This window comes from Globicephala melas, chromosome 4 (assembly GCF_963455315.2).
Source record: "Globicephala melas chromosome 4, mGloMel1.2, whole genome shotgun sequence".
NCBI classification, from domain to species: domain Eukaryota; kingdom Metazoa; phylum Chordata; class Mammalia; order Artiodactyla; family Delphinidae; genus Globicephala; species Globicephala melas.
Window position 1 is genome coordinate 33,603,862 of NC_083317.1, and position 24,140 is coordinate 33,628,001.

At 34.3% G+C, this 24,140-nt stretch overlaps 1 pseudogene; it reads right to left on the reverse strand.

Moving 5' to 3' along the window:
• Positions 1–7,952: 7,952 nt before the first annotated feature.
• On the reverse strand, positions 7,953–9,325 carry LOC115855685 (transcription elongation factor A protein 1 pseudogene; annotated as a pseudogene).
• Positions 9,326–24,140: the final 14,815 nt, after the last annotated feature.

Sequence of the window (24,140 nt, forward strand, 5' to 3'; positions counted from 1 at the left end):
TATTATAACATCATCTATAAATGAAAAGATTTAGCTTGTGACATTGTATAGTCTGAATGTACTTTGTTTACAAGTGGTCAAGGAAGCCTATACTTTCTAAAGAACTACTTAAGAGTTAAAACACATCCAGTTGTGAAATTTTTGAAAGTCAGACCAGGTAAGGGGAATAAAAACTGCCACAATGTTAAAAATATTCTTATATTTTATATATAGAGTTCTATTTTGTCAAGTAGAGTAGGATGCCCCAGTTGGCAATCCCAGGGAAGGACTCTAAATATGTCTGCCCACTGCACCTGGGTATTGGAGTCACCAAGCAAAACAATACAGTCAAGCACTGCATGGAACAACGCTTTGCTTAAATCAGGGAGACAGAGCAAGATAAGCTTCAGTAATGTTTGTGGGTTCCCCTATGGCCGGCTAGTCTCTCCCAGCAAGTGCCGCAGGGCGATTTGCTTATGGGCAGCCCTATTATTGGGCAATGGAACCCAGTCCATTCCCTGTGGAGGACAGATATAACATTAGGGTTGGCCAGGTGCCATATGACACACATGCTCCAAGCAGAGACAAAAGAGCTTTCACTGACCTTGAATCAGGGAAAGATATTCCCACACAATGTGATAAACCCAGCACAGGCTGTGTGGGCTCTTTATCTCTTGCTAAGGAAGTGTTCCAGGCCCAAGGTCCATTCATAGCTGACTAAGTGTGGGCCGAGAGATTGTATGCAAGAGACTGTCTTTTCCAACGCATTTTGTGTTAAAATTTTCACAGATCTCTACACCATTTTGATTGTCATTATATTAATTAATTTCGTAGTTCCTATTTCTTTGGCAGAATGTGCATAAAATTATCTGGATTTGGTATTATCTGTACAAGCAGGAGTAGATATTAAAATTTGCTGACTCAAATATTTTAAAAATTAAGGATATATTTATGTTTCTTGGTTATGTTTTCCTACAAAATTCCATTTTATGTGATTTTTCAAATTATTGGCAAAAAGGTTCTCATTATTTTCCTTTTTATTAAAGTCTCTGTTATACCTCCAGTTATATTCACTTTTTATTTTCAGTATATTAGTATTTTCCCTTCTGTACTTTATTATTGATGAATCCATTCAGAATTTGCTTTCTTTTAGTATTCATCAAAGATTTAACTTTGAACATTGCTGACTTACTTGAAATACTCTTTCTGTTTCATTAATCTTTGTCCTTGTTTTTATTAATTTCTTTTCTCTAGATAGTTGAAACTTGTTATGCAGGGTTTTTTTTAGAAAAAGATTCTTGTATTAGAAATGTCTTTTCCTAATTGGTAGTTGAGGTTTTACATTTCTCTCTAAGTACCTATTGACCTGTAACTCACAAATGAACTATATAGCATTTTCATTATTGTTCAGTTCTAAATGTGTTCTGATTTGCTTCATGATTTCATTTTTACCTACAAGTATTTTAATTATGACTCTTCTGCCTTTAATTTTTTACAAAAAATGGATTTGTTAAAACTTATCTTGTGATTTATAAATTATTACATTAAAGGTGGAGCTTCTGGTCTGTATATATAATTCATTTATGCTTGCTAAGAATAACTTTATAGCTTTGTATATGGTCATTTTTGGTATTTCATGTATGCTTGAGGACGAGATGCATCTTATATTTGTTAGATACAAGTTTATATATACCCACGAAGTTTTTAGGTAAAATTTTCTACATTATTACTAATTTTTCTAATTTTGTAGATTGTCTTTTATATCCCTAACAGTTTTTTTTAAATTTAGTTGATCAGTCAACTAACAAAGATGTGTTAAAAATCTCTTACTGTAATCATGCATTTGAACATAACATATTTTAATTCCATCAGTGTTTTCATGTGTTTTGAATATATGTTATATGATTCATATGAGGTTATAATACTATATAATTTTCTGGTGAAATTACATAGTTTGAATTATGAAGCCCCAGAGCTTATTTTCCCCCAAAGTCTATTTTGTCTAACATTCTGACTATCTCTTGTTGTGTATAAAATCACCCCCAAACTTAGTAGCTTAAAATAACATTGACTTTGAGCACAAATCTTCAAATTGAGCAGTTTTCAATGGGAACAGCTCATTCCTGCTCCACTTGGTGTCAACTGGGTGGCTTGAAGCTTGGGAGCTGGAATCACCTGAAGTTTTCTTTATTCACATTTCTGGTGGCTGATGCTGGCTGTCAGTGTTTGGTGGAATCACCAACTCACAGCCTCTCATGGCTTGGGCTTCCTTGCATGATGGTGGGTGCAAGTACAAACATCCTGATAGAGAGATGGTGTTATTTCCAATTTATTTCAATTTTCAGGTTCCCAGGCCAGAAGGTGGGCTTTTCCCCAAGTATTCCCACTGCAGCTGCATAAATTACCCAGCAGAGAAAGGAATGCACTTGAATTGCCGCTTATCTAGCCTCCTTCATACAAGCTCATGCTCCCTGCCAGGGTTGGACTGCTTCTCTTCACTTTTAAGATTTTTCAGGTAGTTGCTTTTTGTATCCAGGTTTTATATTTTATTTTTCAGGGAGTACCATCTGGTAAGTGGTTATTCCATCACACTGAGAAGCAGAAGCTACAAAACCTGTAATAAGTGTATGTGACAAACAAAGGTGGCCTATGGGAATTTTTTTTTAACTTCTGGATTCTCAATTCTATTGTCTATATGTCAATTCATATTGCAGTACCACACAATATTGATTGTTATAGTTTTATAGTAAGTTTTGAAGCTGGAAGTATAGTTAACATTTGAAATTAGGAAATGAGTCCTCCAATTTTGTTCTTCTTTATTATGATTGTTTTGGCTCTTCCAGGTTCCTTACATTTCCATGTGAATTTTAGAATGAGCTTGTCAATTTCCCTATAGTCAGGAGATTGGCCTGGGCTCAAGGCTTGAACTTGTGCTCCCTCAGGCAACATGTAGTTCAGTTATCTTGACTGGTGAATCTTGGTAAGATCTCCATGTTAAAGGGGCATCTGTGAGAATCCTTTGAGTACTTTGAGAAGTGAGTTGTAAAATATCTGTTAGATATTCTAGGGCACTCCTAATCAAGGAAAACTTTTGCTATATTCTCATTTTGTAACACACTAGAGTCTGAAAATAATGTAAATTTAAATCCCAAAACAGTACAGGGATAAGCCTCAATTATAAATTTTCAGGGGAGATTTTGTTTTCTGCTTACAGCCCATACAAAGACAGACAAGTTTCTTGGTCATGTTCTTTTGATGATTTCTATTTTTAATTCCATTCCTTCACTGAGGATTTGACCTTCAAAGACCTCCATATTAGACAGTGTATCATTTTCAACTTCCTCCATGGCAGTATCACCTGCTGTTTTTGGCTCTTAAAATCCAACCTCTTGTTTCCTGATATTAGCAAAAGTCTCCAGGACAGAAATACCTTTAGTGTTAGCTCACCACTCTTATTTTTTAGACCATTTTAATTTTTTGATCCCAAGAACTTTTCTTATTCTCTCATGATCTAAAGTGTTCTGTAATAGAATGTTATATTATATGTTTAAGTATTTTTAGATATATTCTCAGGATACATCATTTTACCTACTGCTTAAAACAGAATTAGAGCACTGGTTTAAATATTTTTTCCAAAATATTTTATTGTGCAAAACAAGGAGCTGCCTTACAATATCTCTGGGTGGTGGGTGAAACTAGACTCCAGCAGGAACCATGTTCCTGCCTATCTCTTTTCCTTGCCCAATCCTGTTTTCCCAATCATTTTCTCTTGAAAGCTCTCCATTAATAAATTACATGCACCAGAATTCCTGTCTTAGGCTTTTCTTTTAGAAACTCCTAAGTAAGACAGTACATGACTCCAAATCATGACTCTGATTTAAACCTTTTTATTCCTTTCCTCTTCATGAAAGGAAGTAAACCTTAGGTATCAGAGAGAATTATTGATTAATGCTACTAAGTCCTTCTAAAAAACCATGAGTTTTCCACACAATGGGGTATGGAAGTATACTTCACCCATGGTGGGGTGGAGGAAATAGTGGAAGTTTGCTGAAAAATAAGTATCAAGCTTCATCTGGAAGTTAGTCTTATGTGGAGATGGTGCAAAACATTCCAAATTAAGATGGAAATGTTAATGGAAGGAAACTGGCAATATTAAAAAACACAGACTGTTGCACATCTAAACGTTCAAGGGCTTGGAAGAATTCATAATGACTGGAATTCCTTTTTTTTCTTTTCTTTTCTTTTTTCTTTTTTTTTTTTTTTGGTGTCTCTAGTCAGCTTGCTAATGGTAGACTGACAAGAAGGGGCTTGTGATACTGTGATTTATAATAAGAAATATATATTTGGTCTTCATCCCCATTCCTGGCACAGATCTCCTAAAACCCTACAAATTTCCTTAGCAATGAGAGCACTAAAGATGAGAGTCTTTCATTATTCATAGCAAGCCCCTTCAAGCACACCTGAGTTTAAGTTAATTAGGTGACTTTTGAAAAGCTCCTAGACAACCGCAGAGTGTAGGCTGGTTGCCAGGAGAACCAACCATGTGATTAGAGCGTTGGAAATTTCAGCCCTACTCCCCACCTCTGGGGAGAAAAGAGGAGTTATAGGTTGAGTCAATCATCGATGGCCAGTGACTTAATCATGCCTACATAATGAAGCCTCCATAAAATCACTAAAGCATAGAACTTAGAGCTTCCAGGTTTCTGAACAAGTGGAGGTACTGGGAATGTGACACACCTGGAGAGGGCATGAATCTCCACCCCCACTTCCCACATACTTTGCCCTACACACCTTTTCCATTTGGCTGTTCCAGAGTTACAGCCTTTTACAATAAACCAGTAATCTAGTAAATAAAATGTTTTCCTGAATTCTATGAGACATTCTAGCAAATTATTGAGCCAGAGGAGTTCATACAAACCTCAGATTTATAGCCAGTTAGTCAGAAGCACAGGTGACAACCTGGCTTTTCAACTGGCATCTGAAAGTGGGAGGACGAAGTCTTGTGCACCTGAGTCCTTAACCTGTGACCTCTGTACTAACTCCAGGTATAGAGTGTCAGCACTGAATTGAATTGTAGTCCACCCATTTGGTGTCCAGAGAGTTGCTGAATTGGTTGGTGTAGAGAAAAACAACCCACATGTCAGGTGTCCAAAGTGTTCTATGTGTAATAGTACAGAAAAACAGTGTTTTCCACTTCAGAGTTTTCGCTAGCCAACAGCTAATCAACTCACTGTGATACAGAAACCAAAACTTATACTTTCCCAATGGTCTACAGGTTATTTTTTCTCCTGTCCCTATTAAAATTGAGTTTTTATATTCAATCTGTGATAATAACTGTTTCCCTTTTATCCTTTCCTTACTTTTTATTCTCCTCAAATTGCAAATGGTTCAGTCATCTTTTAAACAAGTTTCTTACGTGACAAGAGCCCTAAATGGAGTGTCAGGACAAACTCATTTATATTATTGAAGTAAACAAATATCAACACAGCACAGTCTCACAACTTGTAATCATTTGCAGACTTTAAAAACCAAAAATCAGGGACTTCCCTGGTGGTCCAGTGGTTAAGACTTCACCTTCCAATGCAGGGGTGCGGGTTCAATCCCTGGCTGGGGAGCTAAGATCCCACATGCCTCATGGCCAAAAAACCAAAACATAAAACAGAAACGATATCGTAACAAATTCAATAAAGACTTTAAAAAAATATGTCCACATCAAACAAAACAAAACAAAACAAAAAAAACAAAAAATCATGTAAAAATAATCCTAGCAAAACATAATTATTATTAAACAGAGTATAGACATATCACAAGTGGCTATCAATTTTATAGAATTAAAGATGTTTTGAAAGGAAAAGTTCTCAAAAATCTGACTTTGAAAACTATAAAATCAAATGCAAGACAGAAGTTTTAAACAAGGGGAGAGAGAGAGAGAGAAAGAGAAGGAGAGAGAGGAACAAGACACACAAGGAGAGAGAAAGGAAAAGGATCATGGCTACTCCTTAGTTATACTCAAAGATTTGTTGGTTAACTAACTAATATGAAAAGAAAAAAATATAACACTTATAGAGAAAATTTTAATATGTTGAATAAGCATGTCTTTAAATCTTGATAACCAAGTTTATGAGGTAATAATTTTTTTAACCACTAAGAGGAAAATTAACAAGATTTTATCCACTTTATTTTCCTTTATTCAGAAAGAAAAATATCATGAGACTAATCATAATCAAAAATGTCATAAAGTGGAAGAACTGTATCATATTTTAAGAACAAACTTTTGTGTGAAATTTGCTAAAGTTATTCTATTCTCAAATATATTGAAGTAGTCAGAAGATATGCATTTAATTGAAGTTACTGAGACAATGGCACTGTAACTTTAGCTTAGTGTTCCAATATCAAGAAAAACTTAACCTACTGAAAATATACATGCCCCATAACACACTCCTTTCCTAGAAAAATAAAACAACAATAGTAAAAGAAATGTTGATTTTGACTTCTAATTAGGAAAGTTACTGTATAATTTTGTATTTTACAAAAAGTAATTGAATTTTAAAATAAAATATATTCATATATTCTCTGAAATCACAAATCTTTAGCATTCACATAAGAGCTAACATTACAAAAGCAATTAATAAAAATGATTTTTAGAGGAGCAAATAAATAAATAAATATTAAACAAGCTTGCTTTCATATCAAATTTCTTTTATTTCCACACTCTATCAATGGTATCACATTGCCAGTGAAATAGGTTTTGTAGTTCATATAATTTCTGCACACAGAAACATAATACTCTGCAGAAAAGTAGGTACTAATTTTTAATACATTTTCTAAGGTGAAATTACTTCAGGGAAATTTCATGTCAGTTGACAGAATATTCCAGGATGAAGCTCAGGGAATGCCTGAATCTACATATGCTAAATGAACCATAAAATGCAATCTTTGAATTATGTTTTGCTTAGGAAGTCACCAAGAGCATTTTATTTTATTTTATTTTATTTACATGATTCATAACAAGAAACTTTATTGAATTAACAAATTTAAAAATGGATCACTTAATTTAAAACTGGGACTATTTTAATTTTATTCTTATTAAATTCATTCTTTCAAAAATGCATGTTATTTTTCAAATGATAAAAGGTTACTCTGTGACCTGACAAAGTAGAGGTGGGATGGGCCAATTCCTCTATGTGGGGTCTGAACATGGACTTTTAGATGTTGTTTTTCTATTACATCAAACTGACCTGCAGTAAGCAGTGGAGAAGAGGGAGCGAAGGGGAGTGCAAAGCAGGTACTCAGATCTCTCTATAGAGGTTTGAGAGTGCAGACGGAGCACAATGAAATGTGGACTTTGTAACAGTGGCCTTAAGATGTGCTAGACCAAGTGTGAAAACCATTTTTTCTTATTCCTAACAAAACAGATGGCACACACTTAACTGTAAGGTCCTTCCTGCAAATGAGCTATGTTACAGCCCACGTATTAGTCTGTTCCACAACCTCCTTCTTGTGTGACAGAAAGAGAGTCTGGACAGAAATGTGCTCCATTAGTCTCCATACGGAAAGGCCACAGCGTTAATGATTTATAAACCTTAAAGTCCTTGGTCAGCACAGATTTCCAAATCAAAGTTAAGTCATGAACTGTTTATAAGAACAACACTATCCTAAAATGCTAACATTTTCTTCCCAGTATGTCTTCCTACAAAACAAAAAAACGGTCAAAAGTTTTCATTCTTTTCCTGAGCTAGGATTTAGGAAAAACCTACTAAACTACAACAGTGTTCTGCAAAAGTAAAATACACTACAAAGTCAAACAGGTAAATAAACAACAAACCAAACTGATTTCAACAAAGTCAAGTCATGTTTCCAAAAGTAAAATCTATTACGAACAAGTAATAAATATGTACAAGAAATTACAAGAAATGAGGATCACAGTTAGTTACAAATGCAAAATAATAACTAATTATCCCAGACTTTGAACATAATAATTAAAATCAATTTCATATGTTAGTTAAAATATTATGCACAATTTAGATAAGCTGGTCAAGTGTTATCTGAATATACACCATGTTTGATAAACTTATAATTACATTACCTTTTCTTCTCTTTTAATATTTGCAGGTACATGCCAATATAGAAAAAAATGTAATTTCCATTTGTGTATTAACTGAGAAGAATAACATTTTTACTGTGTATGTTTCAGATTGTAAAAAAGTTAAGGTACATTTTCCTTTAAGAAGGAAAAAAAAAAGGTAAAAATAAACTGCCAAAAGTTTAATATCAACTTACTTATAAAAATGGAAAAAAAAAATTTTGAAACGGATACCAAACAATTATCATGTGGTCTCCTTACTGCTCTGAAACTACAGAAGACATTTAAGGAAGGGATCCTATGTCAAAAACAGAGACTAACCCAAGGGATATATGTTACTTTAAAAATCTGATTTGCAGTAAAACTAGTTGGTTGGCCTAGTCTTAAAGCTAATTACAAAATCCATTTTCTTAATAGTCCAGGTGTTTTGCCAATTCTTCCAACTCATCAGAACTTCCACCAGTTTCCACACTCGTTGCAGACAACAAACGTTGTCATCGGTTCATCAGCACTCCACGTTTGGACCCGTGTGTAAGTGCAGTACTTCTTGCATTTGCCACATGTGAACAAGTCCATCTGGGTTCCACCTGTCTTGGCCACCTGATGCTCTCTGATGGATTCTTTGGTCAAGGTTTTCCGCACCTCTTTGAGCTCATCGCTGGCCATCTCCTCTGCCGTCATTCTAGCAAATAAGTCAGGAGGAATATTCCCACACAGCACATTTTTCCTTCAATTTGGATTCTTAGCATCCTTAAGATTTGATATCCTACTTCATACTCTATTTTTGTATTTCATGTCCGTATTCCTTATTTCTTGATAGATAGCTGCTTACGTTGCTACTGGAGCTACATTCTTCTCTTGCTTCAGGGCTATTCTGTGATGTAACTGCAGTATCTTTTTTCTTTTCTTCAGAGTCTTTATCTTTTGATGGTCCATCTAATAACTTTTTCCAGGATTTGATGAGGGACTTTGCTAAAGACGTAACTTCTTCATCTGTGCTCTGCTTGCAAATAGCATTCACTGACATTCCGATTCTTGTGGACTGTAATAATTCCAAGGTCATGGGAATACTCTTAAGCTCCCTCAGTAAATCCAGTGCTCCAGCCGCGTTCTTATTCTGCACCATCTTGTCCATCTTCTTGCCAATGCGGACCACCTCGTCCTCCATGGCTCCAGCAGCCCTGCCCCGCGCCGGGCCACGGGGGACGGGAAGCGAGCGGAGCTGGCGGGGCAGTGGGCGAGTCCAGGCGTCGGCGAGGGCCCTCAGCAGGCCTGACGGAGGCGCTTCCTCACTCCACCAAGAGCATTTTAGTTTCACTTTATCTTATTTTAAATTATAGATTCTGTTTATATGATGCCTATTACCATTCTTTCCTGCCTTCTGAGGCAAGAATAAGATTTTCCATTGTAATCATCTTCTATTTTACTTCCCGTAGTGGGTAGTAACAGTGAATATATGAAGTATAATTAAAAAAAAAAAAGAAGAAGTGTTCATATGATAATAGAGTAAAAACAAAGGAAATAATGACTGTGCAGATCAAAACACTCACTATGCTAGCTGAAATTAGAATATAAAAGTGAGCACTGACTGGATTGACGTCGTTAAAATGGTGGAGTCTGCAACTCTAGGGCTCTGTCCCTCCACAGACACAACTAAAACGCTAGTCAAAATTCTCAGAATCAACTTTTGCGGACTGTAATCTAGTCAGAAAGTACAGGAACCAGGGGAAAGCTTAAGGAAAAAAGAAGCTGCTGCATTGTGAGGTAAGTGCTCTATGGCATTTCAAAAATATCTACAATATTTCTTTCTAAAATGTATATGGAAAATCAAAGGAACTAAAATAGCTAAAACAACTTTCAGAAAGAAGAATTAAGTGAGAGAAATAAGTTTTCCTGATTCCAAGACTTTTTACATAGGTACAGGAATCAAGAAAGACACGTTCACACAGAAACTTGTGCACTAATGTTTATAAAAGCTTTATTCATAATAGTCAAAAATTGGAAACAAACCAATATCCTTCAACTGATAAAAGTTTAAAAAACTATGGGGCATCCATACCATGGCATTCTACTCAACAGTATAAAAGGAAATGATTATTGACACAACCACCAACCTAAAGGAATCTCCAGAGTCTTATACAGAATAAAAAAGCTAATTCCCACAAGATATTAATGCAAGTTACATCCCATATGGGATCATTTATATAACACCCTTGAAATGACAAAATTAAGAAGGTGAATGAGGAGAGAAGTGGGTGAGGCTATAAGAGGACAATATGAAGGAGCTTTGTAGTTACAATTTGGGTAAAATGTAGACACAAAAATACTGTGTATTATTTATTACAGCTACATGTGAACCTATGTTTATCTCAAAATAAAAAAGTTTAGTTAGAGAAAAGCAGGGATACTTGGTGCATCTCACCGATACTCAGATGGCAGATTGCTCATATGTAATTTGTCATATTTAGGCAAAAAAGTTCTAGGTTAGCCGAGCAGAAACCTCTTTATAGCCTATTGCTCAGTTTCCAGACATATGACAATTTATAGACAGTCCACAGTTACTTCGAGGAAGGATTCTACATCTCAGCCACAGTAGCATACCATGAATATTACTCCAGGATTATTCCAGAGGAACTTTGAAACAGTTACTGGAGTAACTTTGCACAGAAACAAGAAATAGCTGAAATTTCTGAGAGGTTTTTTGTTTTGTTTGTTTGTTTCTTTGTTTGTTTTTGAGATACTGTTTTTGACTGACTCTAATTCATGGTACCCTGAAAAATTACTATGGCCCATTTAAAGAGAACTTACTGAATTCAGCTTTCAAAGGGAGTGTTGACTTAAATTTGCCTCATCGTCTATTCCTGGACCACAGATTTATCTGATGGTTATTCTCCTTTCACAGAGTATATAATCAACATACTCGGTAACTGGTGGAATTCCTGCATCTATTCCCTGACCGCAAAAATGGCAGGAAGGGACAAATAAAAACCCAGAGAAATGCCTCCTTCAACCAAGATAATAAACAAAAGCATTCTACATTCGTGGAGCTGATTGAAGAGTTTAGTACTATGAGGAAATTTTTGAAAATTGCAGGAGTGATCAATACCTATTCAACATGATTTTGCTAGCATGAAAAACAGGTAAGTTGTGGAGAAATGCTTTTAATGATAATCTATTTGATAATCTAGCATCAAGACATCTTCATTAGGTGATGCTAATTTCACCTTCAATTATGAAGGTTGTATATTTACCATAGCCAATAAGAGCAGAATTAATAAATCTGGAATTCAGTTGTCTATTTTTTTCCTTATCGCTATTAGCAAAGGAAGTCAGAAGTCGTTTGTTTCTATGTAGAAAGGACAACAGTATGCCTTGATATATTTGCCTCAATGGTATGTCAAGTCTACTTCCTGTGATAATACAGTCCAAAGGGATCTTGATTATCATGATATTCCACAGAAAATTATGCAAGTCTATTTCATTGATAAGATTATGCTAATTCCTAGAGAGTAGGAAATAGGAAACACTTTTAACTGCCCTACTAAAATACATATCTGACAGAGGATCAGAGATAATCCTCAGGCAACTATGGCAGCTTGACACATTAAGTTACCAAGGCTCCAGTGGTTTGAAGTATGTTGCAATATTACTTCTAGAGTGAGAGACAAGTTGATGAATCTTGCACTGCCCACCGTGAAAAAGAGGCTCTTTTTGGATTTTGATGGCAATATATATCACATTTGGAATAACATGTAAGGCTGTCAGCTTTAAAGGTGTATTAAGAAGGAAAAGGTACTTTTTCATTTGTTTCAGCTTGAGTGCTAGTTATTCTACCACATGTGTTATGCAATATAAAGACCCAATATTTTCCAGACATGTTTGTTCCTGATAGGGATGTTCTGTTATCCTCTGTCAAGCTCCCAAAATGAGAATCCAGCTCAAACACCTAGAATTCTACATTTCTGCAATGCTCACTACTATAAAAAACTATTTTTTATTGGAAAACCAGTTCTCAGTTTGTTCCTAGGCTCTTGGAAGGACTAAACATGTGACTGAGGGACACCAAATGGGTACCCCAAGTGGGAATTATTGATCCATCAAACCATGAAATTAGACACAAACACCATCCTTCCACTCTAAATTTTAAGTGATATGTATGAGACCAAACCAAAGCTTGTTCCCAGAACAAGCTTTTGTAAATTGTACAAAAAGGTATAAAATACTCATGGTACCTGTTGCTACTACCTCAGTGCCTCTTCCCTGTCTCAACCTCATCACATCATGTGGCTAGAGCTCCTATTAGATAACCCTCCTTGTAGAGCTACCATCTCTGCTTTTAGATACAGTTTTTCTCATTGTCTCATCAGGCCTAAATGTAATTGTTCTTCATAGCCCCCAGCCCTGATGTATGGCACCATAATGTTTGGTTCCTTATATTCTACATTCTACACATTTTTGTAAAGTATTAAATACCCTTAAAAATATTAACTTTGAATGTTCAAACTGTTTCTTGCCATTATCAGTTGGATAAAAGGGGAAGTATTGAATATTTTCCCTTTACTTAAAAGAGTTATAAAAGAATTTCACTGCAAGTGCTAGCCACTACAACCATAGAAGAAAATAAACACACACACACACACACACAAAAGAATGGCAAGAATGAAATAATGCCATTTGCAATAAGGCAGAAGGAGAAAGACAAATACTATATGATATCACTTATATGTGGAATCTAAAATATGACACAAATGAACATATATATGAAACAGAAACAGACTCACAGACATAGAGAACAGACTCGTGGTTGCCAAGGGTGGTGGTGGGAGGGAATAACTTAGAGTTTGGGCTTAGCAGATGCTAACTAGTATATATAGGATGGATAAACAACAAGGTACTACTGTATAGCACAAAGAACTATGTTCAATATCCTATGATAAATCATAATGGAAAAGAATATATATATATATACAACTGAGTCACTTTGCTGTACAGCAGAAATTAACACACTGTAAATCAACTATACTTCAATAAAACTTAAAATAATAAAAATAAAATGAAAACAAAACAAAATAAAACCTATGGGGATATTAGTGGCATAAAAGCATGTTTAGACAATGAATTCAGGGATAATGCATTGTGCCTTAGAAACTACTTTTCAATTACAAATAATACTTAATGAAGAGTTTAAAATAAAATAAAACAACCCAAAAGAGCATTCATCAACTGTAAAGTAAGTCTCCTTCCTACCCCAGACCACAGTTATCTGTCTCTGTTCCCAAAATAAACTGCTGTTGAGAGTTAAAAAAAAAAAAGATTGGCAAGGAATAAAAATAAAGTGTCATTATTACAGATATATGACTGTGTATTTATTTACACAGTGCAAAAGAACATACAACTCATTACTGGAATTATTCAAATCAATTAGCAAATACAAAGATAATATATGTAAATCAGTTGCTTTCAACTGATATATATGCTTTCAACAAACAGAAAATTAAAAATTACTATAGCATTAAAATTATCAGGTAAATATGAATGAATCTAATAAGTCATCCAAGATCTTCAGGTATTACAATAATATATTATTGATCTTCATTGAAGAAAGCCTATATAAATGAAGGACAAACTATTATTAATTGCAAGGCCAACTATTGTAAAAATGTCAATTTCTCCCAAATGGATATTTATATTTAGTGCATTCCATTCAGAAATACCAAGGTTTCTTGTAGACCTGAAAAAACTTTCCTACACTCTATGTGAAAACACAAAGACCAAGAAATGCCAAGATGCATTTGATGAGGCACAAGTTATAGGATTTGGCTGTACTTGGTATTAAGATTTAATGTATGTTTTGTATAACTTTAAGTGGAGTATAAACTATAAAAATATTAAATCACTATGTTGTATATCTGAAACTAATATAACACTGTAAATCAACTATATTTCAATAATAAGTAAATAAAATATTTAATGTCATGCTAAATTAGCAAAACCAGTTTGCTATTGGTTTAAATATAGTAGAATATATTAATATATACTATATATCTATGTTTACATCTATATCCATATGATATATTTGCAGATAAATATACAAGTTATACATACACACATACATACATACACTTGCTTTATGAAAAATGACACTGCTGATGAGTGTAACAGGACTATTTAATATACAGCATTGAAATATCCAATTAACTATATAGAAAATAAGCCCTACCTTACAAAAATCTATTTCAAGTGGATTGTAATTATAATTGTGAATAGCACAATGATAAAAGTTGTAGAATGTAATTTAGCAAAATATCTTCATTGCCAAATGGGAAATAAGTGATTTATTAAATATGACATAAAATGAGTAATCATAAAAGGCTATATTAAATTATGAAATCTGTTTATTTTAATTTCTATTCAGAGAATGAGAGAGAAGTCATGAACTAAGGGAAGAAATTTGAACCACACATAATTTTACCTAGAATAAAAATGTTAAAAATTCTGGATAAAGGGATAGGGTATACTCAAGGGAACAATAATTAGAGTGATTGAAAACTTCTCAACAACAATAAAAGCAATGGAAGTGAGACAACAATGGCAGAATATCTTTCATGAATAGAAAATTAATAAACAGCAACAAAACTTCCATAACCAGTGAAAATACTCATCAAGAATGAATGTGAAATAATGATATTTTCAAACAATAGCAAAAACAGAATTTGTCACCACTGGTTCTCTTTCAAAAAAGTACTAACAGTTATTCTTCAGGTAGAATAAAGCTAACCCTAGGAGGAAGTTCAGTGATGCAGTAAGAAATGAAGGACAACAAAAATCCTAAACATATGCATAAATATAAATTACATTGTCATAGAAAATAATGTCTTCTTCAGTAGTTCATGGTTTATCAAAATACATGATGACAATGGTCACGAATCAAGAGAAGAATAAATGGGCTTGAAATGTTCTAAAAGTTTTGAATTATCATGAAAAAAGGAAATATAACTATCAAGTTAAAATATTCTAGACTAAGCACTGAAATTGTAAAATAATGCATAAAAATGCTGAGAAAAAAGAAATATTCCACTATAAAAATTACATAGTTAAACCTAAATAGATTTTTAAAAAGTAGGGAATAAAAAGTAACATAGAACAGGCAGGAGAGGTATTGAAAGCAAATAGGGAGATAATAGATTTAAACCAAATATGTCTGCAATTGGAATAAATGCTCCAAATAAAAGACAAATATCCTGAGGCTGGAAATTTAATATTCCCATATATGTTCCTTACATGAGATATATCTACAATATAAAGATATTCTAAGAGTAAAATAAATAGAAGGAAATATTTACTATGCAAGCACTAATCCAAAAAGGAGGTGTAACCATATTAATGTCAGACGGGGTTGACTTTAAGGAGAAAGTGCTATCAGAGTTGCAAATCAACCTTTCAGAATGATAAAAGGTATAGCTCATCAAAAAACAATAACAATTAAAAGTTGGTATGCAACTAATAACAGCCTTCCATTAAAATAGTAAAAAGGCAAACACAATGTGAAAAGAGATGTTTGCAACAGATGCATTCAACTAAGGCTCATCCCAAATATATAAATAAATCCTACAAATCTATAATAAAAAGACAAGGATTAAAAAAGAATAAAAGTTGGCAAGACACTTGATGAGAAGATATTCACAAAATGAGATATGTGTATTAATTTCATATCCTGCTACTTTACCAAATTCATTGATTAGCTGTAGTAGTTTTCTAGTAGCATCTTTAGGGTTCTCTAGTTATAATATCATATCATCTTCAAAAAGTGACAGTTTTACTTCTTTTCTGGTTTGGATTCCTTCTATTTCTTTTTCATCTCTGATTGCTATGGCTAAAACTTCCAAAACTATGTTGAATAATAGTGGGAGGAGTGGGTAAACTTGTCTTGTTCCTGATCTTAGTGGAAATGTTTTCAGTTTTTCACCATTGAGAATGATGTTGGCTGTGGGTTTGTCATATATTGCCTTTATTATGTTGAAGTAAGTTCCCTCTATGCCCAATTTCTGAAGAATTTTTATCATAAATAGGTGTTGAATTTTGTCAAAAGCTTTTTCTGCATCTGAGATGACCATATAGTTTTTCTTCTTCAATTTGTTAATATGGTGTATCACATTGATTGATTTGTGTATATTGAAGAATCCTTGCATTCCTGGGATAAATCCCACTTGGTCATGGTGTATGATCCTTTTGATGTGCTGCTGGATTCTGTTTGCTAGTATTTTGTTGAGGATTTTTGCATCTCTGTTCATCAGTGATATTGTCCTGTAGTTTTCTTTTTTTCTGGCATCATTGTCTGGTTATGGTATCAGGGTGATGGTAGCCTTGTAAAATGAATTTGGGAGTGTTCTTTCCTCTGCTATATTTTGGAAGAGTTTGAGAAGGATAGGTGTTAGCTCTTCTCTAAATGTTTAATAGAATTCATCTGTGAATCCATCAGGTCCTGGGCTTTTGTTTGTTGGAAGATTTTTAATCACAGTTTCAATTTCAGCACTTGTGATTGGTCTGTTTATATTTTCTATTTATTCCTGGTTCAGTCTCAGAAGGTTGTGCTTTTCTAAGAATGTGTCAATTTCTTCTAGGTTGTCCATTTTATTGGCATATAGTTGCTTGTAGTAATCTTTCATGATCCTTTGTATTTCTGCAGTGTCAGTTGTTACTTCTCCTTTCTCTTACATTCCTATACACTAATGATGAAAAATCTGAAAGAGAAATTAAGGTAACACTTGCATTTACCACTGCAACAAAAAGAATAAAATATCTAGGATAAACCTACCTAAGGAGACCAAAGGCCTGTATGCAGAAAACTATAAGACACTGATGAAAGAAATTAAAGACAATACAAACAGATGGAGAGATATACCATGTTCTTGGGTTGGAAGAATCAACATTGTGAAAATGACTATATGATCCAAAGCAATCTACAGATTCAGTGCAATCCCTATCAAACTATCGATGGCATTTTTCACAGAACTAGAACAAAAAAATCTCACAATTTGTATGGAAACGCAAAAGACCCCGAATAGCCAAAGCAATCTTGAGAAAGAAAAATGAAGCTGGAGGAATCAGACTCCCTGACTTCAGACTATACTACAAAGCTACAGTACTCACGACAGTATGGTACTGACACAAAAACAGAAATATAGATCAAGGGACAGAATAGAAAGCCAAGATATAAACCCACGCACATATGGTCACCTTATTTTTGATAAAGGAGGCAACAGTGTACAATAGAGAATAGACAGCCTCTTCAATAAGTAGTGCTGGGAAAATTGGACAGCTACATATAAAAGAATGAAATTAGAACACTCCCTATTACCATATACAAAAATAAACCCAAAATGGATTAAAGACCTAAATGTAAGAATGGACACTATAAAACTCTTAGAGGAAAACATAGGAAGAACACTCTTTGACATAAATCACAACAAGATCTTTTTGATCTACCTCCTAGAGTAATGGAAGTAAAAACAAAAATAAACAAATGGGACCTAATGAAACATAAAATCTTTTTCACAGCAAAGGAAACTATAAACAAGATGAAAAGACAACCCTCAGAATGGGAGAAAATATTTGCAAATGAAGCAACTGACAAAGGATTAATCTCCAAAATAATCAAGCAGCTCATGCAGCTCAATATCAAAAAAAGAAACAATCCAATCCAAAAATGGGCAGAAGACCTAAATAGACATTTCTCCGAAGAAGATATACAGACTGTCAACAAACACATGAAAGAGTGCTCAACATCACTAATCATTAGAGAAATGCAAATCAAAAGTACAACGAGGTATCACCTCACACCAGTCAGAATGGCCATTATCACAAAATCTATCAAGAATAAATGTTGGAGAGGGTGTGGAGAAAAGGGAACAATAAATGCTGGAGAGGGTGTGGAGAAAAGGGAACCCTCATATTCTGTAGATGGGAATGTAAATTGATACAGCCACTGTGGAGAACAGTACGGAGGTTCCTTAAAAAACTAAAACTAGGACTACCATATGACCCAGCAATCCCAGTACTGGGCATATACTCTGAGAAAACCATAATTCAAAAAGAGTCATGTGCCACAATGTTCATTGCAGTACTATTTACAATAGCCAGAACATGTAAGCAACCTACGTGTCCACTGACAGATGAGTGAATAAAGAAGATGTGGTACATATCTACAATGGAATATTACTCAGCCATAAAAAGAAATGAAATTGAGTTATTTGTAGTGAGGTGGATGGGCCTAGAGTCTGTCATACAGAGTGAAATAAGTCTGAAAGAGGAAAACAAATACCATATGCTAACACATATATATGGAATCCAGAGGGGGAAAAAAAAAAGGTTCTGAAAAACCTGGCAGCAGGACAGGAATAAAGACACAGACGTAGAGAATGGACTTTAGGACACTGGGAGGGGGAAGGGTAAGCTGGGACGAAATGAGAGAGTAGCACTGACATATATACACTACCAAATGTAAAACAGATAGCTAGTGGGAAGCAGCTGCACAGCACAGGGAGAACAGCTTGGTGCTTTGTGAGCACCTAGAGGGGTGGGATATGGAGGGTGGGAGGGAAACGCAAGTGGGAGGGGATATGAGAATACATGTATACGTATAGCTGATTCACTTTGTATACAGCAGAAACTAACAACAATGTAAAGCAATTATACTCCAATAAAGATGTTAAAAAAAAATTTAAAAAAAAAAGAAATGAGATATGTATGAAAAGGTACTCAACCTCATTGCCAATCAGGAAAATTGAAGTTAAAACTACAGTAGAATACCTCTTTGCTTCTACTAGAATAGCAATGAAGAAATCGAAGTCTCAAAATACCCAGTGTTGGTGAGGATGTAGTGGAAGAGGAACATTGACACTCTGCAAATGTAAGTGTAAAACCCTAAAAACATATTTCTTAAGCCAGCAACAACTTTTAAAATATAATTAAGTAAATGTATCTGTTTTAATATCTTTTTAGTTATTACCCTAATATGGAAATTAGTATATATAAGGCAATTAGTATATATCCTCTTTTTCCCATTCATTTTAACCCTCAAGTTTTAAGCTACTAAAGGTGTGCATACACATTTAAGACCCAGAAACCCCCCTAATAGATACCCAAGAAAAATGTACAGATTTGTACCAAGAGACATGTACAAGAATGCCCAGAACAGCTCCATTCTTAATAGCCTTTCTGCCTGTGCTGCCAAAAACGAGTTCACAAGACTGCATGTGCCTATCTGATTGTAAGCTTTCCCCCAGTAAATCCTATCGGATATCTGCACTGCTCATGACATGATCCATCTGCTTGACATAGCAACTTGGATACATCTCACATACATAATGTTGAACAAAAAGTCATTCACAGAAATACACAAACTGGGTGATTCTGTTTAGATAAGTTTCAAAATAAGCAAAGCTCAAATATAGCATCTGACCTTAGGATATTGGTGCCTTTAGGCAGAAAGGAGGGAATGGTGATTGACAGTGAACACCAAGGGAGTTCTGGAGAGCTAAGAATGTCTATGTCTTGATCTGTGGGGGTAACGTGTGTGGTTGATCGGTGATGATTTTCCGGCAGTGTATTTATGTTCTGTGCATTTAATTTTGCCATCAAATGATGCTGTTTAAAGTTGATACATTAAACAATACAATGTTTAGTACATTTAACATATTAACCATGCTGCAGAGACAGTTTGTGTTCACTAACATTGTCTGCTCTCCTCTACTTTTCCCTGCCTGTTTTGCAGTTAATTTTGAGACTTGTGAGCAGAGGTAGCATGTGTCACACTTCTGGGCTCTTAAGAGCTAGTGTCTTCTTCTGTCTTTCTCTTCGGCTGCTGTGGTGTCCTTGGAGGCCACAAATTCCAGATGGTTTCACTACCAGATGGAAGGAGCCTTTCCAAATCCCATCAATCTTTATGTATGTGAGAAATGAACCTGTGTTGCATCATGCGGCTGAAATTTTTTTGAAGAAACTAAAATTACCCAAATACCAAATGTCAACATTATGAACAATAAACAAATCAATAAAATTTGGTGGTAAAAAGGGAGAAAGAAGATATTACTAGTTTTTCTTACTGCTCAGGGTAATGAATAAAACATATTAAAGATAGAAACTTTTGTACGGTTATGTTTCAAAAATTGCCATTGGATCAACTTTTATCAGCCTTTAAATTATTACAAGAAACATCCAAAAACGAAGCAAAGATAGCTTTTTGTGTGTGCATAGATTGTATATGGAAGATATACAAGAACATGTTAACATTGGTTGCCTCCAGAGACAAAAAATATGTGAATATATTATACATATAAGCCATAAATAATAATTAAATTTACAAAATGGTATAGCTGATCTCAATAAAAATAAAGCATTCTGTTCAGCTGTGTACTTTCCATTTAAGAAATCATTCACAGTCGCTATTAGAGTACCTCATTAAATGTGCCTATTTAATTCCTATCTATATATCCTCCTTGAACATATCAGTGGTGTATAGATATAGAGATAAACAGAATCTAATTTATTTTAAAAAGATATATAGCTGGTCTCAGCAAGCAATAAATTAGATTTATCAAACACTCAAGATTCAGTAGGTAAAAGTACTCTATAAAAACTAAACTTAGCTCTTTTCTTTCCTTCTTTGTAGTTCATTGTGCATCAACCAGTTAAATCCCTAAAGGTCTGTGGGGTTTTAAAATGCAAGAGATAATTCCTTCTTTTTTGGACGACTCTGATTTTCTCAGGTAAAATTTAGTGATAGTCTTAATTCTGGAAGTAGTTAGGGTAAATACAATTTGAACAGAGAATTTTATAAATAACTTAATGATTTTGACCCTGCATCGATGACAAGATAAAATGGACATTTAATATATATGGTTTTTTCTCAGTCTGAGCATAGGGTATCAATTCAAAACAGGACTCAAATTCTTTCCTTGCCCGGGATACAAAACTATATTTTGTATGCAGGTGTTTTGCCTACCATGAAAACAACCTTAACAGGTCAATTATATGCTCTTCAGTGTGCCAGATTCTTATATTATCCACTTAGGAATATTTATCAGCCATAATTTTATGTGATCTTATCAATATTTTCTATAGACAGCTCCTCATGGGATAATGACTGCACAGCTCATAGGTTGAAGGGGCACTTTTAGTAATGTACCTTCAAAATGCATCTTTTAGTGGTTGAAGCAAGCATCACAGTTCTAACATTGGGAAAGTTGGAGAACATATTGTCCTCTTTGTGAATTTATGTAGACTTTTGACTCTAGAAAAAGTTAAATCCAAGTCATATTATGATCAGATCATTACATCTGTCTAATGATATGATGTTATTGCATAATTTGATTGAGGGGTTTATTGATTCCTGCTACTGCTGTCTACTATATATGAATGGGTCTGAAAGTGAGAAGGTTTAAATTTGATAATGATAGAGAAGCCCCTTTCATGACATCCACAAGATTCCTTTCACAGTTATCAGATGAATTGTCAAAAGAGAGTCAAACCCAGGAAAACTCAACCCTTGAGCAAGGAAACGGCACAGACTCCATGGGTATAGCTCCAGAAATTATATAATCCTTATGGGGAACTTAGTCTTTTTGACAGAGATGGTGTTTTCAATTCTTTCATATAAAAGCAAATACTTGAGACAGAAAAAGCTCATAAGAAGTGAGCACTTGAACATGAACTTTTTCATGTACATATATTCTTTTTCACTAAAAGCTGAGCCCAGGAAAAAGGGTTTTGTACACATAGTTTACTTGGAAAGGGGTCCAAAGGAACAAGAGTGGCAAACGTGGGAAAGTAAAAACAGAAAAGAGGAAGGCAAGATAGGTAGATGTGTTATCCAGTTTGCGGCTGCTACATGGGACTGGTGACTAGACAATGTGAGAAGTTTTGTGAAACATGCAGTTATCTCTTGACTTCAATCCCCCCATTGAATAAAGATGGCCCCTCGAACTTAATCCCTGAGCCATTTGAGTTGTATATACAAGAATGCTGAGTTGGTTCCCTTGGTGACCCACACCACAGAGTCATAGGAAACTTGGAGCTGGAAGGAAGATTTAATCTGCTTTAGACAAGACCTGCCTCTTTGCTAAACTGGTCAAAGCTTGCTTGGCACTGCTTTTCTGCAACAGTGGCTCAAACAAGAGTTGGACCAAGAGAATTTTATAAACAATATTACATGCATCTGATACAGTTTTCTACTGTAAAATTAAATACAGATTTTAGTGTTTATCAACACTGGATCCTGATTATATGAAGAGTCCTCTTTATACTTGATAATTTGTGGTTGATCCAAAAAGAAATTTAAAAGATGTTTATGCTCACACCATTATAAGAATTAACCGAATTAATAATACTTTATATTCAGGAAAGTATTAGTGAGTAGATATTTTCTTGAATATCTGAGGTACCTAAATGGTAATCTTGGCCATGGACCCAGTTTTAAACATGTAAACCCTGGCGAGATATTTCTAAAAATGTCGATGATATAATATATGGCATTCTAGCAGCTGTTAATAGTAACTGATAACCATCAAACGGCATAGACTGGAAATTTTCATTATCATCCTAAGTAAATATTTGAAGACTCATTTAAAATTATGCTATTTGAAAGGGATAACATATTAAACTAAAACTCATTCTAATGATTCAGCTCAATAGAATGGAGCATATAAATTATAAAATTATATAACCTGCCTCAATAAAATGGGATAATGAAGTGTTAAACTGTGATTAGAGGTAGAATGTCAGTGCATTTGTTATTGTTAAACAATCTCCCACACCCACCCCCTGATTTGTTTCTCTCAAACTCTGGCCTGTATCCCCTGGGAACACCTGATGGATGTAATACTAATTTCAAGTGATGTGTTGAGTGAATTAAGTAAGTAATTAATGTATAGATATAAAAGTGAATGTTAGGAGTGTTAACCTAATGGACTTCACAGACTACTAAATCAAAGGAAACATTGCTTAATCCTGTGCTTTCCAAACTTGAACTTTCATACCAATCACCTGTAAATCTTGTTAAAATGCATTTTGTATTAAACATTTTGAAGATTATTGCACACTATCTGCTTTTGTCCCTTAAATTAATTGATATTTGAAATTTTCAGCCCAATATTCCTATTAGCCACTTATGCTATAGTAAAGCATCCATTTTCTTAAAGTAGTTACTATACAGCAACATCAAAATATTTTTACATAGTCACTGGAATCTCAGGGTTTAAATGAGACCTAGCCCTATGTTTAAAGCTATAGTGTTTTGCCCTGACATTTAAAGTCCTCCATACTTTTGACATACCATTCCGTTACTACTTTTCCAAGATTGTGTGGTCCCTCCCAACGCCACCACAAACCTCACATTCTTCTGTATTTGAAAAGCCACAGGAAGACATCATAATCCTAATTCTTCTGCAGTGATAATTAGCTCTTACTCCACTTTCCTTTATTGACACGTATTTACTGTTTAATATTCTTATTCACTACTTCTTATAAGAGTGAAACTCTTAAAGGTGCATCTTGAAAAGATATTACATCTAAAAGGAAGGACCAAAAATTATCTATATCCCTGCTCATGCTGATATGCACTATGCCTTTCTTTTACTTTCATTTATATACTCCAGCAGTTTAGTAAAGTCTTTACTAAAATGAGTGAATACAATAATGTAGTTATTTATGATTGCAAAATTACCCTATAATCAGTCTTAATTAAATTATGAATCAAATCAATACTCTGATAGCAATTAATTTATGGCAATTTTATGAGTTTTAGTAAATAAAATTACAAAAAATTCAGTGCCCTAAAATTGTAAAACTATAATGTTCCTTCGGATTTAAAAAATTACAATAATTAATTTTCTAATTAAAAATTGTCATAGTGGCAAGCTTTAGTTTGAATTTCACTTTTTACACTATCAAAACAAACAAACACAGTAACAGGTAAAAAAGCACAGGAAAGAGGGCAAACCCACAAAGGGAAAAGTACTAAATCTTCCATATATTATGAGAAATCTCAGTATTAAAAAACAGCATTTTCGAGCAAAATTTG